This window comes from Puma concolor, unplaced genomic scaffold (assembly GCF_028749965.1).
Source record: "Puma concolor isolate L17-30 unplaced genomic scaffold, mPumCon1.1.hap2 unalloc_scaffold_83, whole genome shotgun sequence".
NCBI lineage: Eukaryota > Metazoa > Chordata > Mammalia > Carnivora > Felidae > Puma > Puma concolor.
The window spans coordinates 47,408-71,605 of NW_028240295.1; the positions used below are offsets into that span (position 1 = coordinate 47,408).

The window sequence follows — 24,198 nt, forward strand, 5'->3', positions numbered from 1 at the left end:
CTTAATAGGGAGCCGGGGGTGGGCGCGGGGTGGAGGGGGGAGGGGAGCAGTGGGCAGGGGAAGACACACACGTGGAAGAGCTTACTTGCACAGAGCCCACCAGTAAGCTTGTAGGTATGAATGCCATTGTTATTGTTTCAAAGCCAAAGGACATTCAGAGCCTCAAGGTTGAGGAACTGTGTTTAACCAGACATGTGACACTCACGTTCTTTCTCTTCATAACATTGTCTGACTGGATATTAACTAGTGTTACACAAACCCGACATGTTAATGGGCCTGAAAAAACGTAGAAGAATGGGCTGGAATAGGAAGAATAGGGGAGTTTCCAAGGCAGGAACAAAAACGCATGGCTCCCAGCCGCACCGCTAACTCCCTCTGACCTCCGTTGTGGAAGAGTTTGAATCTTCGCTCCCCTTTTCTCCACCTACTAACATGTTTATCTTCTGGCAACTGGTTCTCTATTTATCACAACGTGGTTCTTTTTTTTTTTTTTTTTTTCAAATTGAGATATAGAATATGCATAATAGAATATGCAACGTTATAAAGTATATAGTGCAATGGTATACTTTGATAGACAGTAATCACTGCTAATTCCAGAACATTGTCATCACCCCCCTCAAAAGAAATACCATACCCATCAGCCTTTACTCCCCATTCTCCCCTCCCCCCAGGCCCCTGGCAACAACTAATTTACCTTCTGCCCCTATGGATTTGCCTATTCTGGACATTTCATCGAAATGTGTGTCTAGTTTCTTTCACATAGCTTGTTGGCTTCAAGATTTATCCGGTTGTAGCATGTTTCAGTACTTCATTCTTTTTTTTAATGTTTATTTATTTTTGAAAGAGAGCGCCCACACAAGCGGGGAAGGGGCAGAGGGAGAGGGGGACAGAGGATCCAAAACCACAGAGCCTGATGTAGAGCTCGAACTCATGAACTGTGAGATGACGACCTGAGCCAAAGTCAGATGCTTAACCGACTGAGCCACCCAGGTGCTCCAATCACATTTTGTTCATCCATTCATGAGTTATTGGACATTTGGATTATTTTGACTTTTTGGCTCTTATGAATAATGCTGCTATGAGTATTCATGTGCAAGTTTTTGTGTGGTCATATGTTTTTAATTCTCTTGGGTACGTACCTAAGAGTGGAATTGCTGGGTCATGTAGTAACTCTATATTTAACCCTTTTGAGGAACTGCCAAACTGTTTTCCACAGTGACTGCACCATCTTACATTCCCACCAATGTATGAAGATTCTGGTTTCCCCAAATCTTGCTACCACTTATCATTGTCTCTCTGTTCGATCATAGCCATCTTAGTGAGTGTAGAGTAGTATCTCATTGTAGCTTTGATTTCTATTTCCCTAATGACCTAAGACATTGAGCATCTTTTCATGTGCTTATTGGCCATTCATGTATTTTCTTTGGCGAAATGTCTCTTCAAATCCTTTACCCATTTAAACATTAGATTATTTGTCTTTTTCCTGAGTTTTAAGAGTTCTTTATATATTCTGGATATTCTGGATACTAGACTTGTATCAGACATATGATAGTTTTGGGTTGTTTTTTTATTTTTAAATAAAGTCCAGCTTACCTATTTTTCCTTTGGTTTGTTGTGCTTTTTGTGTCATGTCTAAGAAACTGTTGCCTAAATCCAAGGTCATAAAGATTTCTCTCCTGAGAGTTTTATAGCTTGAGCTCTTCCATTTAGGTCTTTGACTCATTTTGAGTTAATATTTATATATGGTGTGAAGTGTAGGAATCCAACTCCATTATTTTGTATGGGGATATACGGTTGTCCCAGCATCATTTGAAAACACTAGTCTTCCCACATTGAATGGTGTTGGCACCCTTGTTGAAAATCAGTGGGCCATAAATGTGAGGATTTATTCCTGGACTGTCAGTTCTGTTCCATCAGCTTACATGTCTGTTCTTATGCCAGTACCACACCGTGATTACTGTAGTTTTGAAGTAGGTTTTGAAACCAGGGCGTGTGAGTCTCCCCATTTGGTTGTTCTTTGTCAAAATCGTTTTGGAGCCCCTGGGTAGCTCAGTTGGTTAAGTGGCCGGCTCTTGATTTCAGCTCAGGTCATGACCTCACGGTTTGTGAGATGGAACCCCGTGTTGCCATCTGCACTGACAGCATGGAGCCTGCTTGGGATGCTCCCTCTCTTTCTCCCTCTGCCCCTCCCCTGCTCACACTTTTCCCCACTCACACTCGCTCATGTTTGCTCTTCTGCACGGGTGTGTATGCTCGCTGTCTCTCAAAATGAATAGATAAACTTTTTTTTTTTTTAAAGATCATTTTGGGCTATTCTCGGTCCCTTGAATTGACATACAGATTTTAGAATTAGCTTGCCAATATTTGGAAAGAAGTCAGTTGGGGTTTTGATAGGGATTATACTGAAACCACAGTTCAATCTGGGGTATAGTGCCATTTTAACAATATTTTCCTCTGATCCGTGAACATGGCATATCTTTACATTTATTTCAATCTTCTTTAATTTCTTTCAACAACGTTTTGTGGTTTTTAGTGTGATTCTTGCACTTCTTTGGTTAAATGTTTTCCTAAGTATTTTATTCTTTTGAGTACTGTTATACATGGAATTGTTTTCTTAATTTCATTTTTGGAATAGTCATTGCTGATGTATAGAAATAAAGCTAATTTTTACATATCGATCTTGTGTCCTGTAACCTTGCTGAACTCATTTATTAGTGCTAAGGTTTTTTTTCTACATTCCCAGGAATATGTCTTGTGGTCTTCTAGTTACCCAGGAAGATGTTGGAGCATTTCAAAGTCCCTATGGACATCTCATTTCTCAGCTTTTCCCTTTTAGGCTTTTTGTTTAGGCTATTTTTTGTCTTGTGATCAATTGCCTCACATAGCTGCCAGATTAAAACATTTATCTATAATTGTTTTCAAAAAAATGCCCCTTGGGAAGAGGCTATTTTAGCACTGTGCAGTTCTCAGTGAGGTCAAGGGCAAGGCTTTCAAGTGAAGTTTTTTAGGGACCCCACTAGACAGGTAAAACAATGACAGTTTGTTCTTTGGGAATGAGGCTTTAAGGAACTTCAGCTCCATTTTGTTCCCCTGGGATGCGGGCAATTTTTAAGGCTATCATCAGGATGGAGAGCAGAGGTTGAGGACAAGTTAAAACAACAGAGCTCACTGTTCTTATAGAAATTAGTAATTTTTTCTTTAATACATGCTCTCCGGGTTGCTGCAAGCCCATTGGTTAAAATTTCCAAAGTTCTGAGAAAGTTGATTTTGACCATTTTTGCTAGTTGTTGTTGTTGTTGTTGTTGTTGCTTTTACGGAAGGATGAATTTTCAGACGTCCTTCCTTTCTCATTTTCACTGATTCACCTGTAACAGGGCTTTAAAATCTCTAAAGTCTCAGGGCACCTGGGTGGCTCAGTTAACTGCCTGACTCTTGATTTCGGCTCAGGTCATGATCTTGCGGTCATGGGATCAAGCCCCATGTCAGGCTCTGCACTGGGCATGGAGCCTGCTTGGGATTCTCTCTCTCTCTCTTCCTCTGCCTCTCCTGCACTCATACTCTTGTACTCTCTCTCTCAAAAAATAGAATAAAAAAATAAGAAATGAAATCTCTAAAGTCTCAATGATCACAGGCTAATTAAATACTTAATCATGGGAGATGATTAGAGGAAAGGAATAAAAGTAGAAAATGTAATTCTTAGAGAAGCTCTCCCAGATGGAGAGATGAAGTTCAGCAAAGTGTTTCTATATTTAATGCTCTCAAAGTTAAGTTTAAGGTAACGGCTATTTTAAACCCCCTTTTTTTCATACAATTTAAATACAGGCTTTGGAGTCAGAACTGAGTTCAGATTCCATCTCTGCTTCTTGACTGGCTTGACAAACTGGGACAAATTATACAACCTCTCTGTACTTCAGTTTCCTCACTTGTAAAATGGGGTAATGATGTGTCTATCACATAAGGTTATTGTGAGGTTTAAATGTGAAATGCTGATCACAGATGCCCCATAGCTCAATAGTATCGGTTGTGATGATTATCCTTATAATTTTGCAAAAGTACAGTGATGATTCTTGAGCAGAGTCAACCTAAAGGCAGATTTTCTTTTCTTTCTTCCTGTTTCCTTCACTTTATTTTTGCTGTAAAGAACTGAGAAGAAAATCTACTCAGCATTTTGGAATAAAAACTTGTGTCAAGCAGTGACAAAATGTTATTTATTCAACAAGCCTTCACTAAGTAACTAGTAAATAACAAGCACTCTGTCAGGCACAGGGACAAAAATGACAATAGAGTATGGTCCCTGCCCTCAGGGAGCTGGCAGTCCAGCAGATGGATAAGGAAACGGGATCATATGCCACCTAACAAAGGCTGTCATAGGAGAATGAATACAAATGGTGGGGGTATAGCTTTCACCATTTCCTCTTAGATTAATCCCTTTGTCTTTAGCCCCCAAACTGAGGAATTGGTCCTATTTTTGTCTTTAACCGGGTGTTTTAAACTGTGGAATTTTTTACATTTCTAGAGATAAAGGAAAAGCACCTAGAATTATAGAGGACACTAGAAACAGTATTTCCTACAGAGCCTGGGCTTCCTACCAGCATAGTCACTTCTAGGGTTTTCAGCCCAAAAAGTTCTTTGGCATATCTTTGCTTTGCTGTCCACGTAAAAAAAAAAAAAAAAAAAAAAAAAATTTTTTTTCTCTTTCTGTTCTCCACTTTATCGTCCAGAGAGCTGGGTAGTTCCCAAAGGAAGAGTGCTTTACAGATTCTAAGGGTGATTTATAGGCAAAGGCAGAAAATGATTAGTTTTAACCTTCCAGTTCCATACCCCCAAAATGAACATAAACTTTCATGGTAGTCATTACTGGAAATGCAGATCATTTTAATTCCATTGCATTTTTCAGAATTATCAGCCGTAACCCTCTGTCAGCTGTTGAAGATTCCTATCTTTTTAAGTTGCCAGCATTAAAATATTTGTAAGTATTGCAACAATCTCATGGCTCATGAGATGATTTCTGATCTTTTTTGTTGTCATCAAAAGATTAAGTATTTTGCGTTTTGGTTAAAAAGTCCTAATTTAAGTTTTAACTGGGTTATTGAAATAAGCATTATTAGCAAAGAAAAAACGTATATGGGCAAGATAGCCTGCAGAGGAAGGCGTAGTAGTGAAGAACACATAAGAGACATGGGACTTGCAGATGTAGGTAGAAATACCATTTATCTCAAAGTGGAAAGTGGAGTAAGGTGTATATTAAAAGAAAAAAAGACTAATCAAGAGAGGTGGATGCAATTGAGAATGAAAATGAGGATAAGAGTAAAAAGGATTGTACTGTTGAGCACCAAGGTGATTAATTTGATGATGCACATAAAATGTCTTCATTGGGAGTTTTCTGAAATTATTGTCCATAGCAAGAAAACTCTTGAGCTGACTTGACAAAGAAGCCAGAATTGAAGTAACCACATGTTGTTAAGTATCTTTTTAGGTACAGAATTTTTATCCTTGGGTTCAAATCACGCATGTTTGGGCTTTCTCCTTCAGAGACATGGGATCAACACAGGTGTCACTTACAACAGTTGAGAGCATCCTCATGATGACCCTTGAATTTGGAAACACTGTAAGTTGATTTTTCTTATGTGTATTTTCACTTAGTTGTTGATTTAGATTTGTTTTATTGTCTTCCTAAGTCAGATTTATTGAGGTATAAAATTTACTCTTTTTAAGCGTACAGTTTGATGAGTTTTGACAAACGTGTACTTATGTAAGCACCACCACATTTGAGACGTAGACCATTCTGTCACCCCAAAAGGCCCCTATGTGCCTTTGCAGCCAATCCCCTTTTGTCACCACCAGCCCTGGCAACCACCAACCTAATTTTTGTCCCTATAGTTTTGCCTTCTCCACAGTGTCTTATAAATGAAATCATACAAGGGGCACCTGGGTGGCTCGGGCAGTTAAGCGTCCGACTTCAGCTCAGGTCATGATCTCGCGGTTCGTGAGTTCAAGCCCTGCATCGGACTCTGTCCTGACAGCTCAGAGCCTGGAGCCTGCTTCGGATTCTGTGTCTCCCTGTCTCTCTACCCCTTCCCCATTTGCCCTCCATCTCTCTCTCTCTCTCTCAAAAATAAATGAACATTAAAAAAAATAAATAAATGAAATCATACAGTATGCAGTCTTCTGTGATTGGTTCCTTTCAGCATAATCCTTTTGAGATTCATCCATGTGTTTTTTTAACTTTTTTAACGTTTATTTATTTTTGAGAAACAGAGAGCATAAGCAGGAGAGGGGGAGAGAGAGAGAGAGAGAGAGAGAGAGAGAGAGAGAGAGAGACAGACACACACAGAACCCGAAGCAGGCTCCAGGCTCTGTCAGCGCAGAGCCCAATACAGGGCATGAACCTGCGGAACATGAGATCATGGCCTGAGCCAAAGTCGGTCACTTATCTGACTGAGCCACCCAGGCACCCCAGAGACTCATCCATGTGTTTGCACATGTCAGTAGTTCATTTCCTTTTTATTGCCGAGTAGTATTGCAGTTGTGAGGATATACCAGTTTGTTTATGCGTTCATCAGTTAATGGGCATTTGAGTTGTTTCTAGCTTTTTGGCCTTTATGAATAAAGTTGCTTAAAACACTTACATGCAGGTCTTCGTATGAGCATATGTTTTCATTGGGGGAGGGGGGGAGGGGGTAAAATACCTAATGGCAGGATTGCTACATCATATGCTAAGTGTATATTTAACTGTTTAAGAAACTGCTTACCTGTTTTCTAAAGTGGATGTACCATTTTGCATTCCAGCCTGCAGTATATGAGATCTTCTATCTATCCTTTCTTCTAATGTCTTGATCTATTTTTCATAAGGTGAATGTTGGCCTTAAAATTGAGTTGGGAAGTAGTCCCCTCTCTTCAATTCTCTAGTACAGTTTGTGCAGAATTGGCATTATGTTTTCCTTAAATGTTTGCTAGAATTCACCAGTGAAGCCATGTGGGCTTGAAGCTTTCTTTGTGAGAAAGTGTTAAACTACAGATTTTATTTTTGTAATAGTGCTACTTAAATTACATACTTATTTTTTGGAGTAGTTCATGTCTTTCAGGGAATCTATTTCATCTTGAAGTTATTGACATAAAGTATTTTATAATGTTCCCTTATTATCCTTTTAGTATCTGTAGAATTGTAGTGATGTCATTCCTCTCATTTTTGATATTGATAATTTGTGTCTTCTCTTGTCTTTTCTTGATAAATCTGGCCAGAAGTTTATCAGTTTTACTTATCTTCTCTAAAAAGTGCCTTTTCATTACACTGACTTCTCTATTTTTGTTTTCCTTTTTAAAAATTTCTGCTTTGATCTTCATCATTCCATTTTCTCTCCTTACTCAGTGATGAATTTCCTTTTCTTTTTCTAGTTTCTTCAAAGTGGACACTGGGGGGGGGGGGGGGGGCGCCTGGGTGGCGCAGTCGGTTAAGCGTCCGACTTCAGCCAGGTCACGATCTCGCGGTCCGTGAGTTTGAGCCCCGCGTCGGGCTCTGCGCTGATGGCTCGGAGCCTGGAGCCTGTTTCCGATTCTGTGTCTCCCTCTCTCTCTGCCCCTCCCCCGTTCATGCTCTGTCTCTCTCTGTCCCAAAAATAATAAATAAACGTTAAAAAAAAAAAAAAAAACTTAAAAAAAAAAAGTGGACACTGGGGAAGATGAATACTATATGAGCAACATCCCACATGTTGACATGTGTTTTCAGTTTCAGTCGGTACAAAATCGTTTTTAATATCCATTTTGACTTATTTGACCAATAGGGTTCCTTAGGAGTGTGTTGGTTAGTTTCTAAATATTTGGAGATTTTACAGATCTGTTAATTTGTTATTTAATTCCATTGTGGTCACAGAACAATATGTTGGATGACTGAAATCCTTTTAAATTTATTGAGGCTTGTTTTATAGCCAATGAATTCTGGTAATAGATGAGAATATGGTCTATTTTGATAAATATTATGTGCCCACTTGAAAAAAAATATGTAGTCTGCTGATTTGGTGTGGAGTATTCTATAAATGTCAACTAGGTCAAGTAGGTTGGTAGTATTTTTCAAGTCTGATGTATCATTACTCATTTTCTATATATTTTTTCTGTCAATTATTGAGAGAGGGATATTGAAATCTCCAACTATAATTGTGTACTTTTGTGTCTCTCTTTCCTATTCTCCTTAATATATTTGGAAGTTCTATTATCAGATACATAAATTTTTAAGTTATGTCTTTTCTATTAGTTGACATTTCTATCACAATGGAATAACCTCATTTATCCCTGGTAATATCTTCGCTTTGAAATTGACTTTGTCCTATAGTAAATATAGCCACTCAAGGTTTCGTTTGATTAGTGTTAGCAAAGCATAATTTCTTCCATATTTTTAACCTACTTATATCTTTGTATTGAAGATGAATCTTATAGACAGCATATAGTTGGCTTTTGCTTTTTTATCCAGTATGACAACTCTATCTTTTAATTAGGTGATTGCACCATTTATAGTTAATGTAATTATTTATAGGATTACATTTAAAGCTACTGTCTACTCTTTCTATGTATCCCATCTGTTCTTTGTTTCTTTTCTTTTTCTTTTTCTTCCTGCTCTTGGGTTGATTTAGTACGTTTTATTATTTTTTGGTGGGGGGATAAATAGTTACAACTCAGGTTTTGTTATTTTAGTAGCTGTTTAATGGTTTGTAGTGTTCATGTTTAACTTATCACAGTCTATCTTCAAATGATATGATATGATTTCATGAATAGTATAAGAACCTTACAATAAATAGTGTACTTCCATTGTTCCCCTCCTGACCTTTGTGCTATTGTTTTCATACGTTTTACTTTTAGCACACCATATTATTTTTTTTGTTTAAATAGTCAATTATCTTTTTTTATTTTTTATTTTTGAGAGAGACAGAGTGCAAGTGGGGGAGGGGCAGAGAGAGAGGGAGACACAGAATCTGAAGCAGGCTCCAGGCTCTGAGCTGTAGACACAGAGCCTGATGTGGGGCCTGAAATCACAGACTATGAGATCATGACCTGAGCTGAAGTCAGATGCTTAACTGACTGAGCCACCTGGGTGCCCCTCAATTATCTCTTTTATTGAAGTATATATAGATCATGTAATATTAAATTAGTTTCAGGTGTACAACACAGTGATCTTTTATATACATTATGAAATGCTCACCACAATAAGTATATTACAGTATTATTGACGATATTCCCTATGCTGTACTTTTCATCTGGTGACTTATTTATTTTATAACTGCAAGTTTGTACCTCTTAACCCTTTTCACTCATTTTGTCCATATCCCTAGTTTGTTCTCCATATTTACAAGTGTTTTCTCTTTTTTGTTGTTGTTTATTCATTCATTTGGTTTTTTGTTTATTTTTTGTTTATTTTTTACCTTGTTTTATATTTTATTTTTTATTTATTTATTTTTTTAATATATGAAATTTATTGTCAAATTGGTTTCCATACAACACCCAGTGCTCATCCCAAAAGGTGCCCTCCTCAATACCCATCACCCACCCTCCCCTCCCTCCCACCCCCCATCAACCCTCAGTTTGTTCTCAGTTTTTAACAGTCTCTTATGCTTTGGCTCTCTCCCACTCTAACCTCTTTTTTTTTTTTTTTCCTTCCCCTCCCCCATGGGTTTCTGTTAAGTTTCTCAGGATCCACATAAGAGTGAAATCATATGGTATCTGTCTTTCTCTGTATGGCTTATTTCACTTAGCATCACACTCTCCAGTTCCATCCACGTTGCTACAAAAGGCCATATTTCATTTTTTCTCATTGCCACGTAGTATTCCATTGTGTATATAAACCACAATTTCTTTATCCATTCATCAGTTGATGGACATTTAGGCTCTTTCCATCATTTGGCTATTGTTGAGAGTGCTGCTATAAACATTGGGGTACAAGTGCCCCTATGCATCAGTACTCCTGTGTCCCTTGGATAAATTCCTAGCAGTGCTATTGCTGGGTCATAGGGTAGGTCTATTTTTAATTTTCTGAGGAACCTCCACACTGCTTTCCAGAGCGGCTGCACCAATTTGCATTCCCACCAACAGTGCAAGAGGGTTCCCGTTTCTCCACATCCTCTCCAGCATCTACAGTCTCCCGATTTGTTCATTTTGGCCACTCTGACTGGCGTGAGGTGATATCTGAGTGTGGTTTTGATTTGTATTTCCCTGATAAGGAGCGACGTTGAACATCTTTTCATGTGCCTGTTGGCCATCCGGATGTCTTCTTTAGAGAAGTGTCTATTCATGTTTTCTGCCCATTTCTTCACTGGGTTATTTGCTTTTCGGGTGTGGAGTTTGGTGAGCTCTTTATAGATTTTGGATACTAGCCCTTTGTCCGATATGTCATTTGCAAATATCTTTTCCCATTCCGTTGGTTGCCTTTTAGTTTTGTTGGTTGTTTCCTTTGCTGTGCAGAAGCGTTTTATCTTCATAAGGTCCCAGTAATTCACTTTTGCTTTTAATTCCCTTGCCTTTGGGGATGTGTCGAGTAAGAGATTGCTACGGCTGAGGTCAGAGAGGTCTTTTCCTGCTTTCTCCTCTAAGGTTTTGATGGTTTCCTGTCTCCCATTCAGGTCCTTTATCCATTTTAAGTTTATTTTTGTGAATGGTGTGAGAAAGTGGTCTAGTTTCATTCTTCTGCATGTTGCTGTCCAGTTCTCCCAGCACCATTTGTTAAAGAGACTGTCTTTTTTCCATTGGATGTTCTTTCCTGCTTTGTCAAAGATGAGTTGGCCATACGTTTGTGGGTCTAGTTCTGGGGTTTCTATTCTATTCCATTGGTCTATGTGTCTGTTTTTGTGCCAATACCATGCTGTCTTGATGATGACAGCTTTGTAGTAGAGGCTAAAGTCTGGGATTGTGGTGCCTCCTGCTTTGGTCTTCTTCTTCAAAATTACTTTGGCTATTCGGGGCCTTTTGTGGTTCCATATGAATTTTAGGATTGCTTGTTCTAGTTTCGAGAAGAATGCTGGTGCAATTTTGATTGGGATTGCATTGAATGTGTAGATAGCTTTGGGTAGTATGGACATTTTGACAATATTTATTCTTCCAATCCATGAGCAGGGAATGTCTTTCCATTTCTTTAAATCTTCAATTACCTTCATAAGTTTCCTATAGTTTTCAGCATGCAGATCTTTTACATCTTTGGTTAGATTTATTCCTAGGTATTTTATGCTTCTTGCTGCAATTGTGAATGGGATCAGTTTCTTTATTTGTCTCTCTGTTGCTTCATTGTTAGTGTATAAGAATGCAACTGATTTCTGTACATTGATTTTGTATCCTGCAACTTTGCTGAATTCATGTATCAGTTCTAGCAGACTTTGGTGGAGTCTATCGGATTTTCCATGTATAATATCATGTCATCTGCAAAAAGCGAAAGCTTGACTTCATCTTTGCCAATTTTGATGCCTTTGATTTCCTTTTGTTGTCTGATTGCTGATGCTAGAACTTCCAGCACTATGTTAAACAACAGCGGTGAGAGTGGGCATCCCTGTCGTGTTCCTGATCTCAGGGAAAAAGCTCTAGTTTTTCCCCGTTGAGGATGATGTTAGCTGTGGGCTTTTCATAAATGGCTTTTATGATCTTTAAGTATGTTCCTTCCATCCCGACTGTCTCAAGGGTTTTTATTAAAAAAGGGTGCTGGATTTTGTCAAAGGCCTTTTCTGCATCGATTGACAGGATCATATGGTTCTTCTCTTTTTTTTTTTTTGTTAATGTGATGTATCACGTTGATTGATTTGCGAGTGTTGAACCAGCCCTGCACCCCAGGAATGAATCCCACTTGGTCATGGTGAATAATTCTTTTTATATGCCGTTGAATTCGATTTGCCAGTATCTTATTGAGAATTTTTGCATCCATATTCATCAGGGATATTGGCCTGTAGTTCTCTTTTTTTACTGGGTCTCTGTCTGGTTTAGGAATCAAAGTAATACTGGCTTCATAGAATGAGTCTGGAAGTTTTCCTTCCCCTTCTATTTTTTGGAATAGCTTGAGAAGGATAGGTATTATCTCTGCTTTAAACGTCTGGTAGAACTCCCCTGGGAAGCCATCTGGTCCTGGACTCTTATTTGTTGGGAGATTTTTGATAACCGATTCAATTTCTTTGCTGGTTATGGGTCTGTTCAAGCTTTCTATTTCCTCCTGATTGAGTTTTGGAAGAGTGTGGGTGTTTAGGAATTTGTCCATTTCTTCCAGGTTGCCCAATTTGTTGGCATATAATTTTTCATAGTATTCCCTGATAATTGTTTGTATCTCTGAGGGATTGGTTGTAATAATTCCATTTTCATTCATGATTTTATCTATTTGGGTCATCTCCCTTTTCTTTTTGAGAAGCCTGGCTAGAGGTTTGTCAATTTTGTTTATTTTTTCAAAAAACCAACTCTTGGTTTCGTTGATCTGCTCTACAGTTTTTTTAGACTCTCTATTGTTTATTTCTGCTCTGATCTTTATTATTTCTCTTCTTCTGCTGGGTTTAGGCTGCCTTCGCTGTTCTGCTTCTATTTCCTTTAGGTGTGCTGTTAGATTATGTATTTGGGATTTTTCTTGTTTCTTGAGATCGGCCTGGATTGCAATGTATTTTCCTCTCAGGACTGCCTTCGCTGCGTCCCAAAGCGTTTGGATTGTTGTATTTTCATTTTCGCTTGTTTCCATATATTTTTTACTTTCTTCTCTAATTGCCTGGCTGACCCACACATTCTTTAGTAGGGTGTTCTTTAACCTCCATGCTTTTGGAGGTTTTCCAGACTTTTTCCTGTGGTTGATTTCAAGCTTCATAGCATTGTGGTCTGAAAGTATGCATGGTATAATTTCAATTCTTGTAAACTTATGAAGGGCTGTTTTGTGACCCAGTATATGATCTATCTTGGAGAATGTTGCATGTGCACTCGAGAAGAAAGTATATTCTGTTGCTTTGGGATGCAGAGTTCTAAATATATCTGTCAAGTCCATCTGATCCAATGTCTCATTCAGGGCCCTTGTTTCTTTATTGACCATGTGTCTAGATGATCTATCCATTTCTGTAAGTGGAGTGTTAAAGTTCCCTGCAATTACCACATTCTTATCAATAAGGTTGCTTATGTTTATGAGTAATTGTTTTATATATTTGGGGGCTCCGGTATTCGGCGCATAGACATTTATAATTGTTAGCTCTTCCTGATGGATAGACCCTGTAATTATTATATAATGCCCTTCTTCATCTCTTGTTACAGCCTTTAATTTAAAGTCTAGTTTGTCTGATACAAGTATGGCTACTCCAGCTTTCTTTTGGCTTCCAGTAGCATGATAAATAGTTCTCCATCCCCTCACTCTCAATCTAAAGGTGTCCTCAGGTCTAAAATGAGTCTCTTGTAGACAGCAAATAGATGGGTCTTGTTTTTTTATCCATTCTGATACCCTATGTCTTTTGGTTGGCGCATTTAATCCATTTACATTCAGTGTTATTATAGAAAGATACGGGTTTAGAGTCATTGTGATGTCTGTATGTTTTATGCTTGTAGCGATGTCTCTGGTACTTTGTCTCACAGGGTCCCCCTTAGGATCTCTTGTAGGGCTGGTTTAGTGGTGACAAATTCCTTCAGTTTTTGTTTGTTTGGGAAGACCTTTATCTCTCCTTCTATTCTAAATGACAGACTTGCTGGATAAAGGATTCTCGGCTGCATACTTTTTCTGTTTAGCACACTGAAGATCTCGTGCCAATTCTTTCTGGCCTGCCAAGTTTCAAAAGAGAGATCAGTCACGAGTCTTATAGGTCTCCCTTTATATGTGAGGGCACGTTTATCCCTTGCTGCTTTCAGAATTTTCTCTTTATCCTTGTATTTTGCCAGTTTCACTATGATATGTCGTGCAGAAGATCGATTCAAGTTACGTCTGAAGGGAGTTCTCTGTGCCTCTTGGATTTCAATGCCTTTTTCCTTCCCCAGTTCAGGGAAGTTCTCAGTTATAATTTCTTCAAGTACCCCTTCAGCACCTTTCCCTCTCTCTTCCTCCTCTGGGATACCAATTATGCGTATATTATTTCTTTTTAGTGTATCGCTCAGTTCTCTAATTTTCCCCTCATACTCCTGGATTTTTTTATCTCTCTTTCTCTCAGCTTCCTCTTTTTCCATAACTTTATCCTCTAGTTCACCTATTCTCTCCTCTGCCTCTTCAATCCGAGCTGTCGTCGTTTCCATTTTGTTTTGCATTTCGTTTAAAGCGCTTTTCAGCTCCTCGTGACTGTTAGTCCCTTGATCTCTGTAGCAAGAGATTCTCTGCTGTCCTCCATACTGTTTGCAAGCCCAGCGATTAATTTTATGACTATTATTCTAAATTCACTTTCTGTTATATTATTTAAATCCTTTTTGATCAGTTCATTAGCTGTTGTTATTTCCTGGAGATGCTTCTGAGGGGAATTCTTCCGCTTGGTCATTTTGGGTAGTCCCTGGAGTGGTGAGGACCTGCAGGGCGCTTCCCCTGTGCTGTGGTGTATAACTGGAGTTGGTGGGCGGGGCCGCAGTCCGACCTGATGTCTGCCCCCAGCCCACCGCTGGGGCCACAGTCAGACTGGTGTGTGCCTTCTCTTCTCCTCTCCTAGGGGCGGGATTCACTGTAGGGTGGCGTGGCCCATCTGGGCTACTTGCACACTGCCAGGCTTGTGATGCTGGGGATCTGGCGTATTAGCTGGGGTGGGTAGGCGTATTAGCTGGGGTGGGCAGGAGGGGCAGGCTTAGCTCGCTTCTCCTTAGGTGATCCACTTCAGGAGGGGCCCCTCTTCTGTGGGCCTCTCATCTGCGCTTGGCTCCGGAGACTCCGTTCTGCTAATCCTCTGGCGGCTTTCTGGGTTATTTAGGCAGGTGTAGGTGGAATCTAAGTGATTAGGTCCCAAGTTTAAATGTCAAATCTTTCCAAAGAAATTGGAAACTGCCCAACCGCAGGAGAAGAGCCTAGACGAGGTTGAGAGTGTGGGGAAAAAGTTCCTGAGAGTGAACAAGGTCATCAAGGGCCCAAAGGGCATACGGAAAAGGCACTTAAAAGAACTGAGACGTCAGAACATCCAGAGGAAACAGAACGCCCAGCCGTCTGTGGAGAACATGGCCAAGGAAAGAAGGCTCAGGAGACCATCCCCAGGGGAGCTTCACGTGGCGCACAGGCCCAGCAAATTAATGGGAAGCTCCTTCAATACAGAGCCTTCGTTCGTAGAGGAGCACAAGGCAGCGGTCTCTTCTTTCCTGAAGCAATACTCTTTGGGCAGGCCTTCTGCCACCCCCGCTCCAAAATCCCCACCTGACGTGAAAAAAAAAAATCAAAAGACTTCATGTACAGCGTTTTTGTTTTAGAAGATGCAAATGCTAGAGTTAGAAATATGAAGGCTTTCGGGCCAGCCTCACACCCCAGAAAAACACACCGCTTTCATAAAAGTCGCTCCCATGTGGTCCACAGAACACCCTAGGCCAAACTGAATCGAAAGTCCAGAAAGGAAAGTTCACTCAGTAATAGACAGCTGCTTGCAAAGAGGCCTCCATCCTCTGCAGTCAGGAGCCTCATAAATTCCCCTTCACGAGAGGATTTTTCATCTCCGGGAGAACTGAGTCCTCAGAAAAATCCTTTTCCAGAATTATTTGCTCCTTCAGGAACTTACAGAGAAAACACTACTGCAGAGAACGCTACTGCCCAAAATGTTTCTGACGAAAATATTTCTACAGGAAACACTACTGTGCCAGCACAAACCCTCCCTGAATTCACAAACCGTAAGAATCTTTCCACTGCTAATTCTACTGTTACTGCAGACAACTCTATGCCGACCGTTAAACAAACCAATGATACACAATGGGAATACCACAATGCGGGCACTGGCTTGCCCCCAAAAGCCACAGGCTTCACTGTGTCAAAGGTGATCTGTTTGAAATTCCGTTAAACCAGCAGCTACAGTCCCTCATCCCCAACAATGACGTGAGAAGCCTCATTTCTCATGTTATCCGGACTTTGAAAATGGACTGCTCCGAGACCCACATGCAGCTGGCCTGTGCCAAGCTCATCTCCAGAACAGGCCTCCTGATGAAGCTTCTCAGCGAGCAGCAAGAAGTAAAGGTGTCCAAGGCAGAGTGGGATACGGACCAATGGGAAAATGAGAACTATATCAGTGAGAGCACAGAAGTCCAGAGTGAACAGAGAGGGCAGGAGTCAAGGGAGGTGAGGATAAATCCCAAAATGTGGGGTCTCGACATTTAGGTGGTTTAGGACATGGACCCAAGCACAAGGACCAGGGGCTCCTAGTCCGGGTCTTGTCTTGGCCACATAATTTTGCCTAAGGCAATGATCTGCCACTTTGCTCATTCAGGAAACAGTGCCGCTGTTCCCAGAGTAGACAAAAAGAGGACCTAACATACAAGATACATAAATTCTTGAAGAAAATCCTAATGATTAAGATTACATATCACATTAGATTTGGTATATTCCTTAAGAACCTATAAGCGATTCATCGGAAAGAATGGGGTTTTAGAGTCGTTAAAGAATAGTTAACTTTCATCCTATCTCTGTTTTCTAAAAACATTGTTCTTTCCCTTTTTTTTAGCTCACAAAAGTTCCAGGCTATGGCTATAACAACAAACTCATCTTGGCAATATCTGTGACTGTAGTAGTGATGATTTTGATCATAGTTTTCTGTCTCATTGAGGTAAGGACAACAATTAATTCAGATTCCCAGACTATATTCCTTCTTTATAATAGATTCAGAACCCACAAACTGAAAATCAAAGCCACTTTCCCACCTATCACGACCTGATATCCCTCTTCAGTCTGGAGGAAGGAGATAGGCTTTGTCCTTTCATTGCAAAGTATATTCCAGGGATTTTAAAAGGAACCCCACTGCCGGGAGACATCTGTGGATTGTAACCAAGATAACAAGCCATTAGCTTGTTCTGAGACATTAGGTCTAAGAAGGCCACAGTTGACACGATAGTAAAATTTCTTCAACTCAAAAAAATTATGTCGATTCGATGCACTCACCAGTCATCCTCCTCCTACCACTGATTTCTTTCCTCGTTGGCTAAAATGATGAGAGAGAAATAGTCTTCACCTTCATGGAGCTATCAGTCATCTCGGAAGAAAGGGCATGGCTTAGAGATAAAAGTGTCATCTTGTTGATTAATTAGATGTACCTACAGCTCTCTCCTCCACTTCGCAAGGCATTGTGTAGACAGGTTCAGTTAAAACCCTGCAGCTAAAATCCTGCATCAGGCTACTCAAAGCTTGTCATAATTACAGTTGCCTATTCCTGGAGCTTGCCTGTTTACCTTTTATTCAATTATGTATGAATTGAATATATATTCAATATATTTATTCAAATATACATATGCTTATTATATATATATATGTATATGTATATATATATATGTATATATATATATATATATATATACATATATATATATTGCCATCTGTCATGGCAACCCTCCATTTCAGCCAAAGCAGCCCCCCACCATCCCCTAGTCAGACCATGCCCATTCCTACTTTTGTTGGTGACTTTGCCCACTTGAAATTCCTTTATTTCACTCTGCTGGTGGAAGTCCCATGAGCCTTCAAAAGCCAACTCGAGTTCATCTTTCTTCACAAAGCCTTCCCCGAATACTGTAATACTCCTGGACCTAGTCCTTCTGTGAGATTGTCACCATTTCTTAGGGTCTACAGTGACGCATTCCCCTCCCCTGATAACAAAAATATGCTAAACAGTTTGTTAAAAGGCAGCTCCTCAAGAGAGAAATATCAAGGTCATGGATCAGAGCAGAGATATGTAAGGCTTCCTGGTCTCTCAGACTCGAGTAAAGCCTGACTGGATGTATTAACTGCTAAGGAGAAACATGTCTGTCTTCTGGAGGGTTGGTCAGTAGTAAAGGCATAGAAATGGTGAGGAAGAGACCAACATGGGCAGTGCCCACCTAGCCTTGCCTAAGAGTAGAGATGGCACCTCAGGCAGCAGATGAGAGTCAGGCCCACCAGCTGGGCTGTGCCCGCGGGGCAGATGGATGGATCTAGCTACCTCAGTCCTTTCCATTAAACACTGGATTCAGCTAATTACTTTTCTTCCACTTCTCTTCTCACCAAATAGCCTTCTGATTATACTTCAGCGTGCCACAGAGGCCTGTCTCCACAGGAGGTAATGCCCAATCATGTAGACACAGATGCCCTATCTATGGAACGGATGTTTTCCTTATTGTCAAGTCTTGACCTGACATTCTGATTTTGATCAATCCTGTGACATTGGTGAGGTGATATTGCCTCCATGTAGAAAGAAGTGCGTTCTCTCTTGATGAGATCAGGGTCTGATTTCTCAGCCTAAGAGCCTAGGAACTAGCGTGGGGTCAGCTTACCATGACCTCTGGGAAGAGAAATCATTGGCCATTGTCCAGTCAGTACTCTGCATCTTGAGGTGGCCTGCAGCCTTTTGCTTTTGGGGAAGTTCTATAAACTCCTATTGCTGTTTTAAATTCCTATGTGGTTTAACCTTGTGTGTATATTTTTTTATGTGGTTTCATTATTTCCTCTCCCTACTTAGATGATACACTTTTTGAGGTCAGAGACCATGCAGTTTTTTTCCTGTAGTGGACAATAATGATGTTCAAAGGAAGAGATGAGGCATTGTGTCAATTTCACAAGGAGGAATAATGCAACCTAATATTTATGTGAAGTAGCCTACAGAGTCCAGCAATAGACAGATCCGTGGGTGACTAGGACTTTTGAAATGTTACCTTTTAGAGGCGCCTGGGTGGCTCAGTTGGTTAAGCGTCCTACTTTGGCTCAGGTCATAATTTCATGGTTCAGGAGTTCGAGCCCTGTGTTGGGCTCTGTGCTGACAGCTCAGAACCTGGAGCCTGCTCTGGATTCTGTGTGTGTCTCTCTCTCTCTTTGCCCCTCTCTCACTCTTACTCTCTCTCTCTGTCACTCTCAAAAATAAATAAACATTGAAATGTTACCTTTTAGTATTCAAATCAGTGGACGAAAATAAATAAATGGTAGTAGAACAACTGCTTAATTATTTGGGAGGAAAATAACAACAGATCCCTATTTCTCACCTTAAAAAAACATATTTCAGTCAATGTAAAAAAAGAGAAACAAGAACCCGCCCAAGTATTAGAAGAAAATAGAATCAATACTTTTATGATCTTGTGGTGAGAAAAAGCTTTGTGACCTGATACCACATGCAGAAACATTTGATAGATTTGATCGTCTTGTCTGATTTATGCTTGGAATAAACCAGACATCTGATTTAATCCCCACAGTCCTGTGAGGATGATATCACCATCCTTCTTTCATACATAGAAGGGGATCAGCTTAAGGCCCCTGTGGCAAAACCCAAAGCAGAACCCAGCTGTGCCTGCAGTCAGCCTGTCTCCTATCCCACGGTTCCGTCTCCTTCACGATAAAAACACTGACAAATATTTGAAACATTGAAATTCAGTGAAAGCCCTTGAAAGGATGAATATATCTCATATGAAGAGAGTTTTATAAATCAACAGGAAGAGGACAAACAATCCAGGGGATCAAGGGGGCAAGGACTACGATGAACAGGAGGGTGTGGACAGTCCGTCACCATATCTGCCTCATGGCTTATGGGACATGGGTCTTGTTAACAAGGCCTTTTCGCCTCATGGTATAAAAACAGTCTCTGATATTTTCTTCTGTACTCTTATAATATTTGTTGTGATTTATTTATTTTTAATCTGTATGGAATCTGTGTGGTGTTTTGGTACGGTCGAGGTAGGGGATCTAACTTTTTTCCCTTACGTAAAGATCCAGTTACTTTAAAATCTTTTATTGAATGGTTCATTCTTTCTTCATGGATCTAAAATACTATTTTTATCTGGACTCTATTCTATCAATCTGGTTTTCTTTTCCTGTATCAGTATCACGCTACATACTTAACTGCAGTTGCTCCGTAAGAATGTATTTTAATGTCTGCTCTGTGATCTTCTTTTTCATACAGTTTGTAGCTATGCTTGCACATTTTCTCTACCAAATGTCAGCTGGCCAGTTTTTGTTTAAAAAACTGTCTTGGGATTTGAATGGGATTGCCTTGACTTTGTAGGTTAATTTGAAGGGAACTGACATCTTTACACTATTCTGGGAAAATAGTGTCTCACATCATGTATTCGTTTCTTCTTAATGTCCTTCAGAAGAGCTTTAGTGTTTTCATCTCATAGGTCTTACCCATTCTTTGCTAAGTTTATTCCTAGGTACTTTATGCCTTTTTATTGATCATTGTAAATGGGATAATTCTTCCGTTTTTTGATTAATTATTTATGGAACATAGGAAAGTCATTGAGGTTTACATGTTGATCTCTTGATTTTATATCTAGCCATCTTACTGAATTCTCATATTTCTTCCAATAAAATTTTAGTTGATTCTCTTGGGCCTTTTAGTTTGTCTGTAATTTCGTATGCAAATACGTCTTAGTTCTTCCTTTCCACGACTCCATTTTTTCCCAGTGCATCAGTTAGGACCTCCTCAACACCAATGAATAGAAGCAGTGATAACACACATCCTACTCTTGTCCTTGACTTTAAAACAGTGCTGCTGTTTAGGTTTCTGGTAGACACTTTTCTTTTCCTCCTCCCAAGAATTTTTATTAGGAATTATCTGTCGAATGTTATCTGAGACAGTCAGTAAAACGTATTACCAGCTGCACACAAGTTAGGTGTTATTGAAGAGTCAAAGGACTATTAAACAAATTCCTGTCCTAGGAAAAGTTATCCTCTCACTGGGTAGAGAAGACCTAAAATGCAAAGGAATGAATAAAGATTTGGAGGGAGTGGTTATTGTGATGGGTAACTGTGATCATGTTCTCTTCCAAAACAGATTCATTCTCATAGAGCAGCAGCCAAGGAAGGTAAAGAAGGAAGCTCAAGGTAAATATTAGTCTGGCAATCGTTACAGTAGAATTTTAGAACTAGATTTTCAAACTCATCTATTTCAATCCCCTTGTTTTACAGCCAGGAAATCACCAAAGGCAGAAAGAATACATATTTGGCCTAATGCTTTACCTGGATCCAGCAAAGTTAGCTGCCCAGCCAAACCCGAGTTAGAATGGGACTGGCACAGAGCACCTGCTCACTAGACCTTTAAAGAAAGATCGTGGGGGGACGGGGGTGGAAATGTTCAGACCCGTTGCTGCTGGCGGTGGGCATCGGGCCTGGCCACAGACCTTCTCAGAGGCTCTGGAGAAGGGATAGGGAGGGCCAAAAGTCGTGGGGTGAAGGGGCTAGTCTTCAAGCATGATGGAAGGTGGAATACATGAGTCCGTCCTATAGAGTGGGGGGGAGACTTCCTTCTTCCTCCTTCTGGTTTTCGAGGCCCCGCTCTCCATTCCCTTTATCCAGACCCAATAGAATTTGAACTGGGAGAGACCTTAGATAATCATTTATCTCTTCCTTTTATAATAATGAGATGGAGAAGGAGAAAAGGAAGATGTCTTGCCGGACGGTTGTATCACTAGTACCACTAGAACCAGAAAGAAGATGGTTCCTTTCCAGTTGGGCATGTCTCTGACTACACTGTTCTTGGGCTGTGAACTGCATTTTATGTCACAACTCAGTGCACACATACCGTATAGACATAAGTCCCTTCTAAAACAAACTTACCATACACTCTGATTCTTTCTGTTCTGTTTGAGTTTATTATTTATTTGGGGGGGGGGGGAGCAGAGAGAGGGAGAGAGAGAGAGAGAGAGGGAGAGAGAATCCCAAGCAGGTTCTACACTATCAGCACAGAGCCAGACACAGGGCTCAATGTCACAATCTGTGAGATCATCACTTGAGGCAAAATCAAGACTTGGGCTGCTCACCTGACTGAGCCACCCAGGTACCCCCTATTCCGTTTGTATGCAAAAAGAGTATTTTGTGTTTTAGCGCTAGCCGTGTGTTTTAAGGTGATTTCACGACCCACTCCCTCATCTGCCTGCAGTGTGACAGTCAGTGAGCTAGATAACTGCTGGTTGGACTCAGGCATTCACTCGGTGCGATTCATCTCGTAAGGTAAAGCAGCTAGGAAAATGGAAACACCTCCCCACCCGCCAGCAAATGATGCCTGGGAGGCTAAGCCTGGCGGGGACGGATGTAAAATGCTTCTGGAGAGAGTTAGGTGCTTCTGCCGTGTGGTCACCCAGTTTGTTGACTGCACAAGGGCACTTGGCCAAGGGCCAGAAGGGGAGCAGGGTGAAAATCCTGCCTATACTTCATGTCAAGTTACATGCAAAGGTCTCCCAGGGACACTGTGGGGCCATTATGGACAGACACAGGACAATTCTGAAAGCCCAGCATGTATGGAATTATTTCTGAGATCCCAGGTCTGTGTTGATTTTGCTTGCTAATAAGACTGGAGAAATACATTGTGAGAGGCATGGAAAATGGTACGAATCACTAATTGTCTGTGTGTGTGTTTCCTTCAAGGGGCTTCTTTGGATCTCTGCTGCGTAAGAGATGCTCAAAGGAAAGTGACAGTCAGGTAAATCTGAGGAGGATAAAGTACCGTGGCTGGAGAAGGCAGGGGAAACGGACCTAACATTGTCCTTTCTGTTTTCTAGGAGGGCTTTTTCTGGAGAAGGCGGCCACTTTGGCTTAGGGACATGTACAGACCTCTCAATGCCACACGCAAGAAAAACATGGCACAGAAGCTACACGACAAGGATTCTTCTCATTAAGATGAGATTTTCCACATGGAACTAGGGTACGTGATTGGGGAAGATTTTCTCTAAAATGAGGCAATTATGAAGAGTTGAATTGTTCCTTTCGAGAGTCAAAGCCTTGGCATTCTTCTCCTTTTCCCAGGGAGCCTGGCAAAGCCACAGCAGAGAAGGCCACAGATTCCACTACTGAAGAGCTGGGTGACGAGAGTGAGACACTATGTGAGGTTGTCACAGAGTGAACGCCGTCCTGCCTCAGGCCACCTACAAAGTTTACTTTCCGATACTCGCTTCTCAGCATTGCTTATAAAATACTTTTTCTTCTCATATTGAAATGTATAAATCCATAACCAATTCTAGCCACGTGGTAAGGAACTAAAACGTAAACAGTTCAGAATTTATCTACAGACAACAGGGGCCACGGGCGAGAGAAGCAGGACTGAAGCCAGAGTCCCTCGTGGTAGCCAGGATTTCCGCAAGACACAAATGGGCAAAGTAGGGTGAATGGGGCGTCTTTCCCTCATTTCCCTGATACAGTCAGTCTCTGGAAACCGGACAACGTATCTTCAAGGGGCTTAGACTATTAAGTTCATTCACAGCTTATTCTGGTGCTCTCTCCCCTGGCTCACCAAATACCAGTTACTCACAACGCGCTTGACCCCCTGCCCGTAGAGGATCATCTCTTTCTGGCCCCTCCGTGAGGTCTTTGGGGTTGCCAGAGTATTTGGATCGCTGAGCCTACCTCCACTGTCGGGCTGAGGCCTGTCTGTCTTCCCAAGAGCTCAAACTCAGACACAAAATGTGTAGCGGGAAGTAGGGTGTTCCTCAACCTTACAAGCTAGTAGACAATTCCCATTGGGTTTTTGTGTTTGTTTTCTTTAAAAAAAAAAAAAGTCCCCACCCTCAGAGAGCTAGCAGGGAGATGCTGGAGGGTTAGAGTAAAGAATGTGTGAGAGCAGTAATCACCCAGGACTGCCCTGCTCAGGCCTTTATTTCAGAAAACTTATTGGTGGGGGCACTTCCTGTTCACCTGTACCACACTAGCCTCTGCTGACCCCACTGAGGGTCGGATGCGTGCGGCTGGGCTCTCTCCAGTTCAGCCCAGCACCGCACCTACCACTGCTTTCCTACCCAGCTCGGATCAGGGCTGCACGATTCCAAGAGATAATGCAGCACAACGTGCAGAAGACGCAAACATCCCTCCACTTCTGCAGAGGAGGGCGTTAACCAGTCACATTTGGGATGTTGGGAGGAGTCGGGGTGCCTGGGTGGCTCCGTCCGTTGAGCATCCGACTTTGGCTCAGGTCATGACCTCATGGTGTGGGAGTTTGAGCCCTGCATTGGGCTCTCTGCTGTCAGCACAGAGCCCACTTCAGATCCTCCGTCTCCCTTTCTCTCTGTCCCTCCCCCCAGCTCACACACTGTCTCTCAAAAATAGATAAACATTAAAAATAATGAAGTCATCTATACTTTCTGAGTAAATGAATGACAGATTTTAGAAAAAGGACGTCAGAG

At 41.0% G+C, this 24,198-nt stretch overlaps 1 long non-coding RNA gene and 1 pseudogene across 1 annotated transcript; both read left to right on the forward strand.

Annotated features, from left to right (window-relative positions):
* Nucleotides 1–23,012, forward strand: part of LOC147570828 (pleckstrin homology domain-containing family M member 1-like) — a 67,313-nt pseudogene extending 44,301 nt beyond the window's left edge.
* Nucleotides 41–2,678, forward strand: LOC147570830 (uncharacterized). The gene is made up of 2 exons (XR_015247989.1): nucleotides 41–1,793; nucleotides 2,415–2,678. It is a non-coding gene; the product is annotated as an uncharacterized LOC147570830 (long non-coding RNA).
* Nucleotides 23,013–24,198: the final 1,186 nt, after the last annotated feature.